Source organism: Eleginops maclovinus, chromosome 4 (assembly GCF_036324505.1).
Source record: "Eleginops maclovinus isolate JMC-PN-2008 ecotype Puerto Natales chromosome 4, JC_Emac_rtc_rv5, whole genome shotgun sequence".
NCBI classification, from domain to species: domain Eukaryota; kingdom Metazoa; phylum Chordata; class Actinopteri; order Perciformes; family Eleginopidae; genus Eleginops; species Eleginops maclovinus.
Genome location: NC_086352.1, coordinates 33,032,075 through 33,054,935, shown reverse-complemented (window position 1 = coordinate 33,054,935; position 22,861 = coordinate 33,032,075).

Here is a 22,861-nt window from a genome sequence, read left to right as displayed (position 1 = left end):
CTGCTTAATGTCTTTGGGTGAGTAAAATAACCTGCATGCATCCAGTGCAGACACACCACACACACACACACACACACACACACACACACACACACACACACACACACACACACACACACACACACACACACACACACACACACACACACACGTAAGTGGCAGCAAAATAAAAGCACATATGCCAAATTCCACACACACACTTAGACACATGCTGTACATTTACCACATGGCCATTTAACTCCTCCAAGCTATTCATTTAACAAATTCCATAACCCCTTAGAATTTTTCATGTGAAGAAGATTGCTGCCTGGCCTCAGATTCATTATGGTGATTGAATTCCCTTCAATAGAAAACTTTTTAGTGAGGGAGAAAGGGGGGGGGGGGGGGAGGGGGTGAGATAGTATGTAACTCCATGAGAGAGAGAGACAGACAGAGGAACAGACAGAGAGTGAGCAGTCTGTTTTGCCTGACTGAAACTGAAGGCAACAGAGGTAAAAGCTTGTCTGGGTGCTAGGAAACAATACAGCTGTATTTTCACCTCCGCTCACCTCCCCGTTTCCCATCTTCATTTTCTCCTCTTGCTTATTCAGCTGCATAATGAGTACTCACTTAAAACTTTAAGTATATTTTGCTGATACAACTCTTGTACTTTTACCTTAACAGAGACACTACTGGTTTGTGTTTTCTCTTGCCTGTAGTGTGGTATTAAGGTTGTGGTGCATGTAAATGGTCTGCAAAGGCAAAAATCCAAATTTCCCCTCCAAAGGCCGAAAAATATGAACAAAACCCTTCAAACAAACCTTCAGAAAAATGTCCTTGAAAAATACATTTTGTGAAATTCGAACATTTTGAAACTGCAGGGGAAGAGGTTACATGTTGTATTAGCAGTTGACCATGAGAACACCCCAGGGGATTCGTTTATATAGACATAAGTAACCCGAAATATTTTGTTTAAATATGCAAATAAGGCATGGTGTCATGCTATCTTTTGGTGAATAAATGAAGGATTCACAATAAAAAATAGACAGCAGGTAGTGCAAGAAAAATCTGCATTAAAATGATACAAAGAAGTTATGTTTCCGCCCGCAAGTCTTCTCTCCAAAATTACTTCAAGATCTGATCAGGATGTGGTAACAGCAGGTTTATTCCGCATCTGCATTCATAACAAAAGAATAGGGTAGAACCTTCATCACGTGGGAAACATGCATGGTCTGTCTCAACGTAAATCCTCCATTGCTTTTATACTAAAAAAATAGTGAAATAAATAACAGAATAGAAATAACGACCCTTGTTTGAAAATTGCCAAAACTTGTACTACTTCCTTCATTGCACAAATGATTAAGTGTATAAATCCAAAAATTTGCTTGCAAACAACTAGCACAACTGAAGACTTCTTTCTCAGTGACAGGCATTTACATACATTTTCGTTTGTGGAAAGTATTGGTTTTGCTCATGGTCACAAATATGTCACCAAACAGTCAACTTAAAGCTGGGATCAGGAAGGTTCCTTGGAAGATGCTGACCCCTCCTCGTTAACTGTAACTGTGCCCAGGTCACATGTTGGCCTACAGCTAATATACACTTTGGCTGAACTTTTGCACTTCTTACCCATTTCGTTGACATCTGTCCTCATATATCATATAGCCTAAAGTTCAGATCAGATAATAAGAAATAGGAGGCATGACAACAACAAAGGTCCATGACAACTTAAGAAGGAATGTTTATTTCCACATTGATGCTAGTGCCCAAAATGCATGTTTGTTCCCTATCTTTTACAGTGTAGTCATGTTAGAAAGAGCTATCCTAATGGGCAGTTTGGCCAGGAGAAAATAAACCACATCAGTAAATCTCCTTAGGTACATTTGGCATGTGAGTATCATAATAAGATGTACTTGGAAAAAAACGGCACTATATTTCAAAGTGAGTCTTTGTTTATAATGGCTTACATACATAATTAGTATACATATGTAATTTTGCTTTTCTCTGACTTCTCTTTCTATCCGTCTCTGTCTCTCTCTCACCATCCCTCCCTTTTCTCTTTCCTTTTTTACACCAGTAGCACCTGGACCTGCACTATTCATCATGCAGATGACTCGGAACATGAATTAGTTTTCCTTTTTTTACAGTGGAAGATGAGAGGGCCAGATGGCATAGAATAAAAAAAAGGCTGGAAATAAAAAAAGAGAGGAAAGCATGGATGGAGGGAGGAAAGGAGTTAAGGAAGGAGGGATGGAGTAGAGGACGACATAATTTAGCTTTCTTTTCCCCTCCAATATATGGTATTCTGCTCTTTACTCTGTGTTCTATGTTATCATAGAGGGCACATGGTAGTTTTGGATTAAGGTCTTGGATTTTTTACGCCATTACGCTCTGCATTAGAGCTTTTCACATGACCTCCATTGTCATTTCTTTTACTTCAAACAAGAAAATTGTGGAACTCTAATTAGTCTGTATAATTGAGGCCGGATGAAGCGCTGCCAATCGGAGCTCGTCTCATGCAAGGTGGAGTGGTTTTGTTCGCCGGCTGTCTTTTCAATGTGGCCTGGCCTCCCTTTATTTCTCTTTTTTCTCTCCGTCTTTTCCTGCTCTGTCTTAGCTTTGTGCTCATCCTTTTTTTTGAAAATCAGAGAAAAAGGCTCTAGTCGAGAGGGCCAGGAGGTGAGAGTTGCGTTATTAGAGCATCAAGTGTTGCCAATTACAGTTGGTCGAGTACATGATCAGTATCTGCAGCATGCAGTGTGGCTGGAGGAGACCACCAGCGGGCTCCAACCAACACCGGGCTGTGCAAACTCAACTTTTTCTGCATCTGCATCTACTATTTATTTAATTCTATGAATGTCCTTATCATAAAGGTTATAGAAAAAGAGTTAGGTTTTGTCTACATTATCCTGTCATATGAAGCAAACTAAACTAAACTCTGAAACACGCTGCCTCTGTGGAATAATGATGACATGCTCAGCGGTAAGTCTGATGTTTGTTCAGGATGCATAGAGTATTCAATCATACATTCCAGTTTTTACTATACTGGTGTCTTTACAAAACCTCAAGACTAGCATTTTCCTGAAATACATTACAATTACAATTAAATCACTCACATGGTCTACACTGATGTGTTTCCATAGACTTAATTCAGCAAGGCCAAAGAAAAACCTTGTCTAAAGGAATAATATGTTTTATTTAAATTTCAATGAAAATGATCATTTGTCACAAAAAGCTCAGAAGTGGAGCTCCAGTCAAAGTAACACACCACAAATTTAACAAATTAAGTTCAGCATACTTTCCTGGAGGAGTTTTAAAAGTCTTTGAAACCAGTTGAATCACTTACATTGTCTTCAGTGTCTATCAAGGGAGTGTTGGCAAGTCTTGGAAGGTAACCTCCCTTATGTTGACCTGGACTGGAGATATAAAAAAAAATAGTCAGCATTAGGAATTTAATTATTGGAGTTCAATTGAGGTGTGAATTTTGGAAAAAGCGAGGAATATCGTCCACTTGTTCTTGGACTTTTTTTTCCCTCTGAAGTGCAATTAAATCACAGGTGAACCACAAGGTTGTACTATTGTTTTTTTGCAATTCCCTTCTCTTTTTTCTTGCAAAAAGTGATAGGAGAATATATTTGAGGAAAATAAGTAACAATTGACATTCAAAGAGTGAATACACATTGTGATATGCTGTACATTTTAAGAAAAAAACACAGGAATTGCCATGTAGCCCCGCCCTAAAGCATTGGCTGTTGATTTGTCTATTTTACTTTAAATATTTCTTTCATTCACAAAATGAACATGATGCTGTATTGAATACAACTTGCAACAAGAGATTTAGACCATCAAATGTGTAAAAAACTAGGTTTAATCAAGTGAAAAGTGGAGCAATTTTCCCATATAGTTCTATAGAATTTAACATGGGTTTGCATCCAGGGGAGTCACTCCCTGCTGACTTTTAGAACATGCAATTATAACAAATAAGCATTGTCTTAACCTAACCCTAACCCTAATATTCGTACTTAAAGGTCCCCTATTATGTAAAATGCACTTTTTGATGTCTTTTATATATAAATATGTGTCCCCGGTGTGTAAGGAGACTCACTAAGTGTCAGAAAATACAACCCTCTCTCTTTTCCTCCTTACCCACATCTCTAAAAACGGGGGTACAAACCAGCTGATCCAGATTTGCTTTCCTTGTGATGTCATAACCGAAATGTGGGCTGGCTTTCCATTGAACTCCTGGCAACGTCCCGCCCACGTGACACGTCCCAACCTATTGTCCCAATATATACAGTCGTCGAGCTGAATCCCCTCCGCAGCACCTCTGTGTGTCTGTGTGTTCAGCAGGATGTCTGCAGGAGGGACTCAGAGTTGTTGTTTATATAATACATATAATGTCTCTGTTCAACAAACAGGATATAACTGCAGCTTTTGAATAGGAAGGCTCCCAAAGACGTACAACTCTAGACTTACCAGCACATACAGGTGTCGGCGATGGTAGCTCCAGAGATCATCCACTACACTGCACTCATCCAACACACACAGTCACCAGGCAGGCCTTCACAAGTGTGTAAGCACTGGTGCCATGTTAGGCGACCGCTGTCACGCGATCAATCATGGTTACGAGGCCGGCGCTTCCCCGCTACATTAACTTCATGACCTCTGGACCCCATCTCAATTAAAGTTTTGATGAATCTATGATTCACATTCAGTCTCCTGTCACTGGACTGTCATTCAACACTTCCCTTTTATTTTTATTTTTGGACCAGATGCAAATAAAGTAATAGCTCAGGGATTCAAGAGAAAGGGAGGCGGGGGGAGAAGAAAGATGCGAATGAAAACATCAAGGAAATGATTGCGGGGAGGTTGAGTCTGTTCGCTGCACACCAAAGGGGGTTAAGACAGGGTTTGGCTGGCGAAGACAAGCCAACAGAGACACAAAGCGCTAAATCTAAAAAGTTTCTCAGACATTGTTTAGAATCCCTAACAAGGGGGACTCTGAACAACAAGGAACATAATTTGGATTTCCTCCCCCCACTCCTCTGTTTTCCTTTTTCCATGTACCCAAGCACATAAATAGCTATCTTAACAACTTGATGCTATTTTGAATAGGGGCTGCATCTCCCTGTGGATTTCCGTGAGTGAGGCAATTTGCTGGCGAACAGGTGCATTTTTAATGCTTTCATACAATTAAAACAGAATCTACCTTCCTTCTCCCTTCCCTGTTTTCAGAGGCGCCCTCCTTTCATACTTAGGTTGAATTGATTTAGTTTGTCTAATTAAACTCAGAATAAGATGTTAATTACCTAACAAGGTCACCTCGCTCTACCACCAAATTTACCGTTGGTATCCTTTCTTCAACAGTATTTTCTTCAAGGATTCAAAGGGAAAGCAGAAGAATGGTGTTAATTGCCTATATGCAGTGTCCCATTTTTAAATTTGAACGTCTTTTCTCCCCCAGAACTTTCCTTTTCCTGGGTCTTTGAGAAAATGGGGATTCATTGTGCCATTGTTCCTTTCTCTCTTGTCCTCCACTCAGAAATGATGCGTCAACTCATCACAATATGGCCTTTGTCTACATTTACCAAGTTTCTCATTCTCAGTGTGGAAGGAGCGAGGAGGGCTGATGGGGACAATGGTTTGTGTTAAGAGGGAGCATGGATCAGAGATAGGCTGAAGAGTTATTTTTCCTTGTAGGCCAATAATTCACAAAGCAATTTGTTAGTTTTCCACACTGCCGTATGACTGTATAAGTAACTACGTTCACACGCACACTTATAGTCCACAATTACCCCGATGGGGCGAGATTCGAACTTTAACGCAAGTCATGTAAACAACATAACGATTGGAAATTCCAAGTAAGGACTCATTTTTTAATAGGAAAAGGCTGGATATGCCAATATTTGTTTAAGTTTTAGGAACACTCTTAGGACATACAGTATATACAGTGCATTTGAATACTGGGGTTGTACTGCAGTGAATGACACACTTGTATGTTTAGGGTCAGCTCTGGTAGTGATTCATTCCCAAATGCAAAACCCACATTTCTTCTTTTGAACATTATCCCCGCATTTTAAGTATTACAAACTGGATGTCTGGCCACTTTTGCAGAAACAAAATAAAAGAATAGGCAAAAAACAACTTCAACTATTCCTTTCACCATAAGTGCGAGTTGAGGTGCCACCAATTAACTTTCATTTTCTATGAAATTTAACAGCACATGTTACAAGTGAAAAGAAAACCAACCTAATTATTCTTTGTAACCACAACACTCCATACATAAGTTCAACAACTTTTTTGAACTCTATTGGAGGGATGAAGAGCATTTCTTTAATAGGATTTATTTAGTGTTTAGAGCACCCTGTATTATATCACTCCCAAAAAAACTTTGGGTGTCCACTTGGGTTCAAATCTGTTTCAGTAATGATTTACTGTGATGATTTATAAGTGTAAGCAATCAGGACCTGTGTCAAATTACCTATATTTGTTTGTTTCTCTAGCCATTTATTTCAATTTTACTTAAATTTGTCACCTATAAGCCTACTCACATTCTGCCTTTCTCAGCAGGGCCCCATTATTCCCAACACCATTCGGCCAGTCAGTTGTGCATTAGCTCTGTATTTAATAGGGCTGCCCTTTTACTACTGTTCCAAATTGGCCAAAATGTGGTGTGGTTGTAATAGCTAATAAAGGCATGAGCTCTCCAGTGTCGCCATGTTGGGCCAATAATAGAAGGTTTTCCTCCTCTCAAGTTTGATTGTACTCTTTAATCAAATCAGTGAAGAACTGTTTCCCCTGCAGTGCAAGGCTTTCCTTGTTCTCCGGTCAGCTTTTCAACACATTTCCTGCAAATCCATTTATACAGTTACAGTATAAGATTACTGACATCGTCATGTAATGGTTTGAACATAACATCAACTCTGATGACAGACTTTAAACACAAGCATGCTGTCCATCAGGACTACATAAACTCAAAATAGTAAGCACCACATATGCCTTTAGAATGAAAACAACACAGAGCCTTACCCAGGTTACCACCGCCTATGTTCAATGTAAAACAAAAAGGTTTTACTTCAACCCCTACCCTGGAGTAAGGTTACAAAGCTGAGGCTCCAGAGGCTCCAGACGGAGACACTGAGGTTTTCCAGGTCGGATAAGCTTACTTCTTCCTCTGTCTTTCACGGGGTCTTTTTTTACCTAAGTCTGGACCATCACCTGACAATTTGCCATGGGAGACCCTACCAGAAACACAAGGTTTAAGACAACCCAGCAACCAGGTTCATAAGGACAAACAAACCTCCCCACCACCTTAAAGTAATGGTTCCAGGAGATGTGTTCTCTGGCTCATTTAAGTACTTACATAAGTATGACTGGTATATGGTTTACTGTCATTATCGATATTACTGGTTTTGCAAGACGCAAACATAAAATGTATAAATTGCACCACTCTCGTTCTTACCCTCCCCTCCCTAATGTCGTGAGTTGGCTCGTCCAGATGCTCTCTACATTTTTACGCAGTGCCTAACCCGTGCAACCCCTGATGTTAAGCAGTAAGAAATTGTGTGAAACAATATCTTAAATATCTTCAAAGGTCCAAATAGCTCCAAGATATGCATTATCTACTCATGCTTTCCTCAGTCAGAAACCCAAGTCTGGTAATTCTGTCGAAATCCAAGCAAAACGTATAAAGTAGTTTTGTTTGGTCAAGCAATTGGCAGATGAGTCCAAAATATTTAGACAATGCTATAAAAAAATAAAAAATAAAAATCAACAGCTAATCCAATGCCAATATAGTTAAAGTAATTTATCATTCAGATTTTAGACCAAACTGTTTGCTAAACCAATGTAAACATAATTATGTTTAATAAAGTTTGTCTACATTAATAACACTAAATCCCAATGGCTGTATAAAGCTGTAAAGTATCTAGCGTACAGCCATACTTTATCAGTTAACAACAAAACACACAAACATATTTTACAGAGATATATAATATGTTACATGTATATATTATATTACAATATCCTCATCCCAGTGCTGGAAACTTAGCAAAGCGATGGAGAACTTTAGGCAACCCTTAAACTCTTTGGTTACCAAATTAAATATTTGCACATCACATCACTTTGGCTCGAAGGAACATGTAGGGAATATATTTAAATTGTGTCTTAACATTAAATGAAAGGCCATAAGATGACTTTAGGCAAATAAAACCACTTTGCCAAGAGTAAAACACAGAAAATAAAATCTGTGCGGTAAAAAACAAATACAAATCAACACATTTCTACTTTTAAGCCCAGTGCTACCAGAAATACCGTGAAGGATATGATGAAGAGAAGAAGGCGAGGAGGAGAAGAAGAGATTGCAGCAGGGAAAAGAGAAAAGGGGAAGTTCAGGAGCAATGGGGAAGGAGAAGTGGGAGGGGAGTGGGAGGCAAATTAGGTGTGTAATGTGAGGTTGATATGAAGTGATTGAGTGTGGTGACCTCCTGTCAAGAATCGGCCTGATCTTCGACAAGCCTTCCTCCTTACCGACACTCAGAAAAACCTTCTCCTCCTCGTTCTCCCGCAGAGATTTCCTCCACCTGATACACACTCTGCATGGACCCAGATATCCACTTCATATACTTCCTGCTGTCTCTCAGTGTCCTTTTATATCCAACAATAGCCTGTTTAGTACCGGGAATATCTTCATATAAATGGTACACTTTGTATACATTCTAAAGACTGTTTTATTACAGTTTTTATTGATAATGTCACGCATTTGTTCAAGTATTGCCTTTGATCCTTTGATGCAGTCGTAATGTCAATGAAACCCTATAATTATTGCACAGATATTTCACAATAAAATCTATCCTGTTGTTTCACCAAGGCAAAGTCCTAACTGAAAAAAGAGCAAATTGGTTGTGATGCCATGACTTGTTTTCCTATTAATGTAATTGGTGCTAATGACTTTTCCATGTGAGCTTTTATGGTACATGGATTCATCATACCAACATTTCTTTTGCAGTTAAAGGCAGATTAGTTAGTTCTTAGTGCCTTAGGTGAAATAAAGTTGTAAAGAGTAACATCATTTCTAATGGGACTCAAATACAGAGGCACTACAGCACATGACCAAAGCAATACGTAATTTAGCAATGTTCCCAGGGTCCTATGGTTCCAAATATATGGAATTATAGATGAAGTATTTCGATTTGGTCAGGAACTAATTTTCAAACAACAATCTTTTCCAAAACCTAACTAAGCAGTTAAATGGCCTTAATAGAAGTGAAGCCAAGGGGTACCCAATGCAATACAATGTGACACCAAAGTGCTCCTGACCAACTACCAGTATGTGACAAGTCGGGAATTAGAAAGGGTTGGGGGAACATAGGGCCCTGGGAATTTCAGATCTTTATAATACCGTATGTACAACCCTGGGATAACCACATCTTGATTATCCTTAGCCGGAATTGAGAGGAAGGAAGAAAGAACAGAACCAGTTCAAAGTTTCCCAGGTTGCCAGGTTTGTTAATGGATACTTAATTAGACTTGGTATTTTGTTGTTCCTGAAATAATGATTTGTGTCTAATTGTGTTCATATTGGTTTCATTTACGTTGTACATGTACAATAAACATTTTGATTGAGTGCCCCTTATTGTTTCCTCTCCCTCTATATCTTTATACATTTTTTTTTTTTCCCATAAGTGCTTGCTACTCACTTGGCATTCGGGGCATCCTCCCCAGAGTTATCGTGATGTTGGCTTGGATTATGGTAGCGGATCGTGGCCGAGCTTGTTGCCTGACGCCCACTGCCACTATTATAATATATAGTCATATTTATATTATTTTTGAAGTTGTTATTGTTGTTGCTGCTCATGTCTTTCTCTCAGCCCAACCATTCCAGGCAGATGGCTACAGATTAACCACCATGTACTGCTTGCTCATAGGGGAGTGTTACATTTGGTCTAGTTAAATTATAGAATAGGGTCTAGACCTGCTCTGTATTTAAAAAAGTTTCATTAGATAAGTTATGTTATTGTTGCTGCTAAATAATTAAAAACTTGACTTGACTCTGAATAAATACAAGGGTTACAATAACTTTCCTATCAAGCTGTTACCTCAGGAGTCTAGAAGGCATAAAAAGTCCATTCTGAGACTCAGGTTTGACATAACAGTCTTTAGGAGTCAGCAATAAGGTATGAGAAGAACCTGTCCTGGATTCGGAACTGTAGAAAAGTAAATAGGACAATCAGGACCATCTTTAGAGGTCTCATATTATGTTATATTTGACCAATATAGAGTATTGTAGGGCAATATTTATACAAAACATGTATGTGAAGTGTTTTGCTCAAAATACCAAACAGATTACCCATTGCAGCATGCCTCATACCCCTCTATTTCAGCCCTGTTCCTGAAGTGCTGATTTTGTGACTGTCACTTTAAATTCGAGCTGAACTGAAGCTGGCTACGCCCCTTTGGAGCATCAGTTCTCCTCTGTGAAAGTTTTCTACTGGCAGATACTCAGCTAAACGCTGCCGCGATTAAACGCCATATTATGTTCGAAACCACATCCAGCATTATTTCTGAAACACTTCTCAGTGTTTACCACTAGAACAGAGACAATATATGTATTATATAAACAACAACTCTAAGTCCCTCCGCCAGAGATCCTGCTGAGTACACAGACGGTGGGAGGGGATTCAGCTCGCCGACTGTATTGCGGGGACGATAGGTTGGGATTTGTACATCATAACTGAAGCAAATCTGGTACCCCCATTTTTAGAGATGTGGGTAAGGAGGAAAAGAGAGAGGGTTGTATTTTCTGACACTTTGTGAGTCTCTTTAAACACCGGGGACACCGGGGACACATATTTATTTACAAAAGACATCAAACAAATCATTTTGCATAATAGGGGACCTTTGAGAAAATGAAAGGGGTTCACAAGACGCTCCATTGCAGTTAAAGGTATGAAGGACAGAATCAACTAAAAGAGGAAGAGAGATGACAAACTTACAATGGCGCATCTACCAACCAGAGTGTCAGCTGTTCCATCCCTAGCCCCTGTAGCCAACATGTCAAAGTGTCCTTGGGCAGGATACTTAATCAAGATACAAGATACCCAAATTGCTCCAGTTGGCATGTGCACAGTATTGAAGTGTGAGTGTACGTAAATCGCTTTGGATACAAGCGCCAGCTAAAATAAATGTAGTGTAGTGTAATGTTCTGATTGAGAAGGTCTCTCATAGATCCTTAAAAAGCCTGGCATTTTCGGAGGGTAGGCATTACATTTGACCTTGGGTAGAATCCTTCTCAATAAGAAAAAGGAAAAAGTTTGGCAGGCCAATGGAAGACAACTTCCCCCTGCATTTAGTTCAAAATAAACATTAGACTGCACTGTAGGGATAAGAGGGTGCTGTTGCTGCAGTTTTAAAAAGGATGGTAATATAAAAATACAAACCTGCCAAAACACATGCAGATGAAGAAACATCCAACCATCTTGAAGCATTTAGAAAGAGACTGGCCAACTTTATAATCCCCAAATGTCAACAAGCGATTCAGTCCCAGCTGTGTGCGTCACTTTTTACTGTCCCCTAGCTTCAGTTGTGTTTTGAGCTCCTTCAATCGTTTTTGGTTTGCAGCACTTTGTATTGGCAATGTTCCGTTTATGCACTTTTAGTAAACGTGCATGTTCCGTCAAGCTTGTGAACATTATTCTTCATTTGCAAGTGTTTTGACACGTTTGTGTTTTTTTCATTTCCATTATTTGGGCCAATGTAGTGCATTTGCACCTGTCGGCCACTGTAGCGGGGGGCATGCCTCTTTGGGACTATTTGTTTTTTAGACATAAGCTTTGAAATGTGGATTTTCATTGAGTTTTTCCCAGCATGTTGTCCTGGTAAACTGACACTAAAAGTAATGTAAACTTACTGCTGCAAAGTTATGTATGGTGGATAGAGTAGAACACTTTCAAAATACCGGCTTTTACACTGGTCTATATTCTAAAAGTAAGTCTAGAGTAAAACGTATTCAATTAAAGGAGTGTCACAGAGCTGGAATAATTTGATTGGAAAGGGAAACGCAGTGCCACAAACACCACAAATGGAAACAAAATAATATCCTTTTTGTGAGGAAATTGAGCAGTCAGTGAACTATAGTACATTATCCTGCAGTATTTAACTCACAAATCTCTTTTACTTATCTATATTTTCTGCACTGTTCTGGCAGCATTAATCTCTCTCATCCCTTCCTCTTACACTGCTATCCCATCATGCCTCTCTCCCCTCCACATCTCTCTCTGTCTCAGCCCGTGTGTGTCGTGCACGCCTCCCCTTTGTGAATGAAGAGAGGAACAGAATGACAATTATCTAAAACACAATTAAAAAGTGTTAATCTGATTATTTTTTACTGGATAAAGCACTCCAGTGACATTGGAAGGTGTTTAGAAATAGCCATGCGTGCCCTTGTTACAACATAGATTAAAAATAGAGTGTGTATGTTAGAGAGTGAGTGTGATTATATTCTGTATAAAAGGTCTTTAAAATCACAGTAGGACCATAATATTTTGGTGCTCCACATTTTCCATATGTCCGGATTAAATGGGTTTGCTTCCATAAAACACAACTTTATTTATATCCAGTGTTGCTTTCATACCTTTTTTATGAGTAATACACGAGCAGTGGGAACGTGTAAATGTTTCGAACAAAATAATAATAAAAAGTTGCCATCTTGATAAAACTTTGACGCAGGCACATCATTTTAAAAGTAGCAGTGTCAAAATAATTAAAACCAATTAACTTTCTTTATTTAACATGATGATAAAGGGGTTTTACTGATGGTCAGAAACCATCCATCCATCCATCTTCTCCCACTTTTCCGTCAGGGTCACAGAGGTAACAGCTCCAGCAGAGAGCCCCAAACTTCTCTTTCCCTGGCCACATCAGCCAGCTCTGACTGGGGGATTACAAGGTGCTCCCAGGCCAGCGAAGAGATATAATCCCTCCACCTGGTCCTAGGTCTACCCCTCTGTCTCTTCCCAGCTGGACGTGCCTGGAACACCTCCCTAGGGAGGCGCACAGGTGGCATCCTCACTAGGTGCCCGAACCACCTCAACTGGCTCCTTTCAACACGAAGGAGCAGCGGTTCTACTCCGAGTCCCTCCCGGATGACTGAACTTCTCACCTTATCCCTAAGGGAGATGCCAGCCACCCTGCGGAGAAATCCCATTTCGGCCGCTTGTATCCGCAATCTCGTTCTTTCGGTCATGACCCATCCTTCATGACCATAGGTGAGGGTAGGAACGAAGATGGCCCGGTAGACAGAGAGCTTTGCCTTCTGGCTCAGCTCTCTTTTCATCACAACGGTACGGTAAAGCGACTGCAGTACCACTCCCGCTGCTCCGATTCTCCGGCCCATCTCACGCTCCATTGTTCCCTCACTTGAGAGCAAGACCCTGAGATACATGAACTCCTTCACTTGGGGTAAGGCCTTATTCCGTACCTGGAGTGGACAGTCCTTCTGTTTCCTGCTGAGAACCATGGCCTCAGAATTGGAGGTGCTGATCCTCATCCAAGCCGCTTCACACTCGGCCGCAAACCGATCCAGTGAGTGCTGAAGGTCACAGACCGATGAAGCCATTAGGACAACATCTTCTGCAAAAAGCGGTGGTGCAATCCTTAGCCCACCGAACTGCAGACCCCCTCCCTTATGACTACACCTCGCAATCCTGTCCATGAATATCACAAACAGGATTGGTGACAAAGCACAGCCCTGGCGGAGGCCAACCCTCACCTGAAATCGGTCCGACGTGCTACCGAGAACAGGGACACAGCTCTCGCTTTGGGAGTACAGAGATTGGATGGCCCTGAGTAGAGACCCCCTCACCCAAACTCCCGCAGCACATCCCACAGTATCTCCCTGGTCATATGTCTTCTCCAAATCCACAAAGCACATGTAGACCGGATGAGCATACTCCCAGGCACACTCCAGGATCCTTGCGAGAGTAAAAAGCTGGTCTGTCATTCCACGACCAGGAGGAAATCCGCATTGTTCCTCTTCAATCTGAGGTCGACGGTGTCGGACGGTTTTCCAGAACAACTTTGGTGCTGAACGAAAGTCCTTCTCCATGGCTTCCCCGAACTTCTCCCACACCCGCTACTTTGCCTCGGCCATGGCTGAGGCTGCTGCCCTTCGGGCCTGTCGATAACTTGCAACTTCGTCAGGAGTACCCAGGGATAACATATCCCGGAAGGCCTCCTTCTTCAGTCGGACGGTTTCCCGTACCACCGGTGTCTACCAGGAGGTTCGAGGCTTACCGGCCCTTGAGGCACCTAAGACCTTGAGACCGCAGCTCCTCGCCGCAGCTTCAGCAATAGAGGCTTTGAATACCGCCCACTGTGGTTCAATGTCCCCAGCCTCCACAGGGATGCCTGAAAAGCTCCGCCGGAGGTGTGAGTTGAAGGCGTCCTGGACTTGGGATTCCTCCAGACGTTCCCAGTTCACCCGCACTACACGTTTGGGCTTACCAGGTCTGTCCAGAGGCTTAACCTGCCACTCGACCCAACTCACCACCAGATGGTGATCAGTTGACAACTCTGCTCCTCTTTTCACCCGAGTGTCCAAAACATGCGGCCTCAGGTCCGATGATACGATAACAAAATCGATCATGGACTTTCTGCCTAGGGTGCTCTGGTACCACGTACACGTATGAGCATCCTTATGTTCGAACATGGTGTTTGTTATGGCCAATCCATGACTAGCACAGAAGTCCAGTAACAAACCACCACTCCGGTTCAGATCGGGGGGGCCGTTCCTCATAATCACGACCCTCCAAGTGTCTCCATCAACCGTGGGATTGTGAGTATCCCCACACCCGCTCGCCGCCTCACACCTTGGTCAACTCCGGAAAAGAATAGAGTCCAACCCCTATCAAGAAGTAAGGTTCCAGAGCCGACGCTGTGCGTAGAGGTGAGCCCCACCCGATCCAACTGGTAATGCTCCACCTCCCACACAAGCTCCGGCTCCTTCCCCCTCAGAGAGATGATGTTCCACGTCCCCAAAGCCAGCTTCTACCGCCGGGGTCTGGTCCGTCGAGACCCTCTGCTTTCACTGCCACCCATCGCTGTTTCCCGTAGGTGGAGGGCCCGAGGGACGGAGAAGCGGAGGTGTTGCCCATGTTGCTTTTTCGGGCTGTGCCCAGCCGGGCTCCGTGGCAAGCCCGGCCACCAGACGCTTGCCCACAAGCCCTCCTTCTGGGCCTGGCTCCAGAAGGGGACCCTGGACTTCCTCCGTTCCGGGTATCAAGTCAAGTATGTTTTCCATGAGGTCTTTTGAACCAATCTTAGTCTGGCCCCTTACCTGAGACCAATTTGCCAATGGAGACCCTACCAGGAACACAAGGTTCCAGACAACACAGCCCCCAGGTTCATTGGGGCACACAAACCTCTCCACCACGACAAGGTGCTGGTTCTCAGAAAGGTGGTCAGAAACCATAATTAGAATATATTAAAAAAAAAACATGAATTTTTAAAGGATTTGTCTTTTAAAGTTTCATTTGACTTTAACAAAATGCAAGTCTGTCTTACAAGAATGTTAGGTGCCCATATAAACATGTTGCATGCTGTAATTGTATTTCCTGTTTACACCTTCTTAACCTTTTGCCACTACCAAATCAGATTGTATGTACATATATATTTTTCAAACCACTTTAAGATATAAAAACTCTTCAACTTATCAGAAACTAACTTTTAAAAAGAATCAAAAATGCTCATTTTTAGCGGACACTTCAAAGGAACATCCCATACAGCAAAACTGCTTTTTCAATTTAGTTTTGACGGAAACAATTTACATCATAATTTTTTCTAATTTATGGAGCACTTTAAATCAAATCAAGCTTTATTTATCAATGAACACTTTTCAAACAGGTGACACAGAGTGTCCCCCCTTTTCCACGAAACAAACAGAGTAAAACATAAGTATATGATAAAATCACTTAATCCATACAGAAGTCAATAGACATAGGACTGAATAGAACAAAAAATAAATAAGATTTAAAGAAGAATCAAACATCCAGTTAGAGAGGTGGGTCTTGAGTTGGCTCTTCCTCTGTTCTATTCATCTCTTGCCATGAATTATCCATTTATTTATCAAACTCTCAGGGCATAAGTGTATTTTCTCTCTCTTTGAGTGTACTTTATTTTGTACAAAATTGAAAAGCGTCAAACACAGACTTTCTGGTCCGGTTCCAGGCCTCCTGCACCAGCTGCAGACGTCTTCCCTGCCGTCCTGCATTTATTTTCCCCTATCTATTACTACCTTCCTTCGTTCCTCTATCTGTTACTGCATCTTTCCCTTTTCTCTCTACCCCACCATCGTCCCCGTTTCCTCTCGTTTTCTTCGCCCTCACCCCCCGCCACCATGCACCCCCCCCTCTTTTGTATTTATTGCTGTATTTATTTCTGCTGAAAAGCCAGTCTAGTTCATTTGCTAGTCGACCGGGCAGAGCAGGGCTCCTATTCTTAGGCTTTTATTAACATCATGGACTGCACAACAGCTACAGAATCTATTATTCATTAAGTGTAACCAATATAAAATTTAAAACAGTCTGGGCTTTTTTTTTGTGGAATTATGTAAGGTCAGCATTATTTTCTGCCTATTACTAATATCTATATCATCTTTTCCTTACTCAGCTCTATTTAAATATGCAATCATTTACAGCTTTTGACTATATGTGTGTGCACACCCAATTTCCAATATTCCTCTAGTAGACTTTTTATGCTGACATCAATGGCAAGCTATTAAAGACAGTATTTCATTATTGGTTCCTCTTCCCCAGTGGTTATTTACAATCCCATATATACTAAGCACTGATATTAAAGGAGACCATTTTAATGAGGTGCTATCTGCCATGGCAATATGTCTTTCTCCGAATGAGATTGTGTTTAAAGATTTTATCAAGAAATGGCTGTTCGGCAGGGTTATGTTTTGTCCATGAAATATGCATTTCATATCTCTTTCATTTCATTAACATAATTTAATTTGTGCTTTGCATTCTGTGCATAATACATATTTGATTTACAAAACAAATATTTCCATTAGAAAATGAATTTCATGCACGCAAAAGGCAGAACTGAAAGATGTATTGTAAGGAAGTAAGAATAAAAAAAAAGGAATTGTATTATCTTTGACTCAGGGAAAAAAAATATCACTGGCAAGGAGAAGTACACTCAATAGATTTCTCTGGTGTGTGTGTGCGTGTGTGTAATGCATGTGTGTGGACATGCCGCTATCGGTGCCTGTTTGTGTAGACGTATGTAAATGTGCATTATAGAAGCAATGAAAGCTGAGGCTATATTGCATAAAGTTTAGAGCAATATAACGCAGATTGATTTACATGGCCTGCACGGGGCCTGATGTTAAGTGCAATGGTGCACTTAACATCAGAAGAAGCACACACACCCATCCTGAATCCAGATTCGGTGTCACTACTCTTTATCCTGTCCTATGAGCAGCTGTACATTGCATTCTTTTTGGCTCCGAGGTGTGTTCTCTCTGCACAGGAAGCCATGCATCTCTTCAAAGTGGCCATCCTTTATGCCTCCACTTAAGAGATGCTCCTTTTTTCATTTTTAGCCACCGGTGGGAAAGCCCTTTGGTAAGATGAATTATGAAATCTTCCCCCTTTCCTTTTTCCCATGGAACGCTGCTAGTTTTAATTAAAGCACTTCACCTTGCTTGTTTAAAGGCTATCACGAGCCCCGTGATAACTTTGAGAGTGTGTGAGCGTGAGGGAGATGGAGCGCAGGGCTTTGGATAACACAAAGCGTTTAAAACCGGCCCTGGCGAGTTCATATTAATTTGGCTTATCTGTGAGAATAAAAAAAAAAAAAAAATCCAGGTAGAAGTGAGACAGATCCCGGGATTTAATGAGCTCAAAATGTAGAGTCAATGTCAAAACACTTTTTTTTTTATTCCTCCTTAACTTTATTCCTCTCGTGTGTGTGTGTGTGTGTGGGGGGGGTTGTCTAAGCTAAAAGCCAAACAGTAAGATCAGTGTTTCAGGGGTAACTAGTATTAGCAGGGATTTCAGGCTTGTTTGACACGCCGCGTTGAAGGAATGGCTTAAAATAGACGGCGGCAGGTAGAGGAGGTACGCGGCAGGAGAATGGGGGTGGGAGACAGGAAAAGAGGGGAGGCTAATACCTGGGCTTCACTCCGCTTTGTCGCCCACTGATATGAGAACCTTCAGAGGATGTTACCGCTTCCCAACGTAATCGCTCTTTTCTATCCCCATCTCTCTATCACTGACTTCCTCTGCGCTACCTTCCGATTGTCTCTCCCCCCTCTTCTCTCACCTGCCCACCCACAGTCCTCCCCCTGAGGTGTTTGCCTGCCCGTCTGGCAGCAGCTAAGTATTTGTATAAGTCTGTGACAGCTGCATGCAAGTTGAAGGCAGGTGCATTGGGGGGGGGGGGGGGGGGAGTGCAGGGGGAGATGATAGCATCACAGTGCTCTGTCTTTTCAAGGCGGTGGGTGAGTGTCTCAGGATGACTCTTTTAACATAAGCCTCTTCTGAACTGTAGTTTTAGTACTTAACACCCCACTCTTCAAACCAAATCCCAAACGAGAGATTTAAAAGAGAGGGAAAAAGGTTCTTGATATCATAATGTTGGAAGTTTGCAGGATCCTCAGTGCAGGAGGGCTCTTCTTATTGAGCATGCACACGGGGTGCGGAGAGCCTGTTATTGTATTGATTTTCTCGATATAGAGTGAAACCTCATTTGTTTCAGTGCACAGTGCAAATATGTTTTATTCTTGTTTTGCCTCGTATAAATCATGCAACATGCATTTTCCCTGCTGCTCAGCGCTCTTGATAAGGCTCTGTTTGTCAGGGCTGTAAGAGATCTTAGTCTCTCCATTCTGCAGCAGGAGAGCATTACTTCACTAGAGCGCCTCAGATATCCCTGTTCACCACCACAACGTGAAACTAAATACATACTGAGGACTCTTTCATGCAGTGATCCTCCATTCACAATGGTGGAATGTAACATGTAAGTGCATTTCAAAAGTATTACTTAATTACTAGTTGACATACAAGTACTTTTCGCGCTTAATACACTTCTGCTCCAGCACATTGTCGAAGCAGACCTTGCACATTATACATTTTACTGTACTGTATATGTTTAACACCTATAGTAACTAGTTACAATTTCCATATCACTTCACTAGGGTGAACCACCGGCGCAAACACGCTGCAACAGCTCGAAACACTTCCATTAGGAGAAACTCGCAGCACTTTCACAAACGATGCTAATATAAAGACACAAATGTGCCATAAGATGCCAATGAAGAAATATCTTCACCAACTTGACAAGACTAAGTAGGGTTTACTTAAAGTGTTGCATAAATGAAAAGCTGCAAATGAAAAACACAGCAAGAAGCTCAAAACACAATGTCAGCAGTGTTAAGTAACAAGGTTCATTGTCCGTTACTTGACTATTTCAATGGACCACTTTGTACTTCTACTCCACTACATTTCAGATGTTAATCACGTACTTTTACTCCTCTACATTTATTAAATCCCTTTAGTTATTTTAAAGATCTGGATTAATGATGGTAAATATGATCAACCCTTAAATCAGACTTTAGTTCACCTGGAGTAAATTCAGCAGCTACCCTGCAGTATACAGAGCCATTCAAACTAGCTGCACCTTTACCAGCTCTGAGAACACTTTAATGATCAATAATTATAAAACATATCAGAGATATTATTCTGAAATGGACCAATCAAACAATGACTACTTTTACTGTCTCTACTTTAAGTATCTATTCATGCTAATACTTGAGTAAAATGTTCAGGACTTTACTTGTAACAGAGTATTCCTACGCTCTGGTACTTCTACTTTTACTATAAGTATAAGATCTGATAATTTTCCCATCTCTTCATAATGGAAACGGGACACTAAAAAGTGCCTCACTCAGCTGGGACCGAAGGGCTTATCCACGTTCGGTGATTATAAAGTTGGCCAACTGTTACTGTTGGCAGAGTTAGTCTGTTTCATTATTGAAGATGATTGGTCAGTTTATTTGAAATGACTGGGTTAGCTATGCTAGCTAGCTACAGTAGTTTACAGCAAATTTTGGGACTGTAATCGAAGGAATCATGCAATCACATAAAAATAAGTACATGGAATTTCAATTTTAGGGTTGTTTCCAGTGACAGTGGAATATGCCTAACTGTATAATACCCAAATGTCAGAATAAGCACAAGAAGAAAGGCACAAAATAAACACTAATAGGAACACGGTAGGGACTCGGTCAGTATTTGACGGCTGGTTCATGGAAAGAAAATGTGAACAGACTTGGACAGTTACAGAAATCCTCGGTTAGTGCTGCCGTCGTTTTAAATAACATAGATGTTGTCGCATAATTCCATTTAAAGGCCAATTCAAGGTGAGTGTGAAAAACAAAAAAACTAGAATATCTATAAGTGTTATCTCAAGCTGTGCTGCCAAATGAATATAATCTAAAATAATACAACTGTTTAAACAAACCCTTTTGAAGCGAATAATCGTTCCTGATCTGAACATTGATGTGGTGATCTGGCATTCAGAAGTCAATATGTTATTTGGAAATGTATTCATAAACATATACAATTAATATTTTATTAATGAGATAGATTTGAAAGGGGATGGCAACGTGTAACGGGTCCACTGGCTGGATATGAACCTGTGTTCACTGCAGCCAGGATATTCATATCCGACAATTGGAAGTCAATTACATTTGCAGGTGGTATTTATTAATAATGTATTCCTTATTTATTGTTTTGTTTCACTTATTTATTGACTTATAAACCCTATTAAATTAATACTGCATTGCCTATAACGTTCAACCGAAAGCTCACTTTAATTTTGAAGTGGTCATACTTTTTGTTTATAGAGTTAGAGTGTGTTTTTAACTCTTACTGTATTGACTACTATATACATGTTCCTCAAAACGCAGGGGGCTAGTTAGTCTCACAACACCAACAAGTATGAAATAAAACAAGTCTTGTGTGAAACCATAGCTAATCTTCCAGTTCATCATCATGTCCTTTCAGCTGTTAATGTCATCATCCAAAGAGTTAACAACTAATGTGAAGAAGCATTTAAAGGTACATGTTTAGTAAATTATACTATTTTGTTGTCCACTGCTTGGAATAGGTGGGCATACTGCCTGAATTAGTTTTTTGGTTCTCATGTATGTTCTCTTTTTAGTGAAATATCTTGTTTTTTTAAAGCTATAAAAAGAAAACCTTATTTGTTTAACACAGATACTGTGTGTGTTTGATTTGTATTATGTTTTATTTTCCCCGTGTCCTTTTTTGGCATTGTGTTTGATACTAAAAGAGGATTCTGCTCATTTTCAGGTTCATATTAGTATTCTGTGTCTACTGTGACATGTCTCCATGCTTTAATGTTCAAAAAGCTCTTTATGTTTATCATAATGCCTGTGTTGCAGCACCTTTTTTAACCCTCTGTCTGAAACCAGAGCCCAGTCTGCTCTGATTGGTTAGCGGGCCGGCTCTGTGGTGATTGGTCAACTGCTTACAGCTGTCAAGTCCTTCAGCCTGTCACGTACAATATGTTGGAGTGCTAGCCAATAGAAGCACGAGTGTACACAAAGGAGTCCAATGAAGTTGTTAAGGCAGGGTGGGGGAAGTGTATGGCAGAGAACTCCCTCTGAAGGTAAAACAATGATTTTAGCCTTTGAAGACCATTTTCATACACTATAACGCATATCCAGTAACACACTACAGGAAAGAAAAACCCAAAAAGCAGAATAGGGGCTTTTTTTAGGTAAGATAGAAGGATTTCCTTTCATAAAGTTTCTCAAAGTAACTATGAATAAACAGTAAAAGTGTTTTGATTTTCAAGTAGGGATAAAGTTCAAACTAAGTCTTTTTCTTTTCCCCTCAAACAGTATCTACAGTACTGTATGGTAGAAGGACAGCTTATTCAATCAGCACCTATATCTAATCTATTCATCTGCTGTTAGGCATCGGCACTTAATAGCAGTATGGGTATTTTGCGCAGACCTAACCAGTTGTAGATAAGCCTCCAGTCCTGGATATTGTGGGTGTCTGCAGACACCGAAGCCCGCCAGCTAAGCAGGCTAGATGGGAAGTACCTCCTCAGAAAAACAACACACAACAAACATATCCCCTTCCTCAAACAAACATGTCCCCGTCTCCACATTATCACCTTAGCCTGAACAAAACGGCTCTCTTTGCTCTCCTCCGGATCCATGAGCAGAGGTACCTCAGCTTGTTTGTTAACATCAACACCAAAGAGAGGGGAGAGAAGGGGAGAGGAGGGGGAAAAAATCAATCTAATACTGCAGAACTATCAGATCATATGAAATTATGGATTCTTGGTCTGAGCATTCAGCCCTTGTCTGCCGAGCTGTGCAAATCAATTCAAACAGACACAAAGAGCAAACACACAGCGAACGCCACAATAGGAAATTGAAGCAGAGCAGAGCCTCCCTTTTTAAAATATGCCGCTACATATTTGTTTTGTGGATTACCATTCTGAAATGAAATTTGAACAGTTACTTAAAATAATATGCAAAAGATATTTCTGCTTTTTTTATTTTTTATTATTCCTCTCTTCCATCCCCCAGTCCCCTTGTTTGTCGGAGGAGAGGGGAGCGATGGTGGAGGCCGCAGTGTAAACAGACACAGAGCTGCTATGATGCTGATTATGTTTCCAAAACATATTTCGAGACCTTATCCCCAATGCAGGGAGTATTGAGTATTTATCTTTTTTTGTTTCTATATTGTACTGCTGCTTCTGAAACATTTAGCTTTTCAAGGAGAGAAATGTGTGTCATGTTAGGTGCAGGAAACATCCATTGACATTGCCT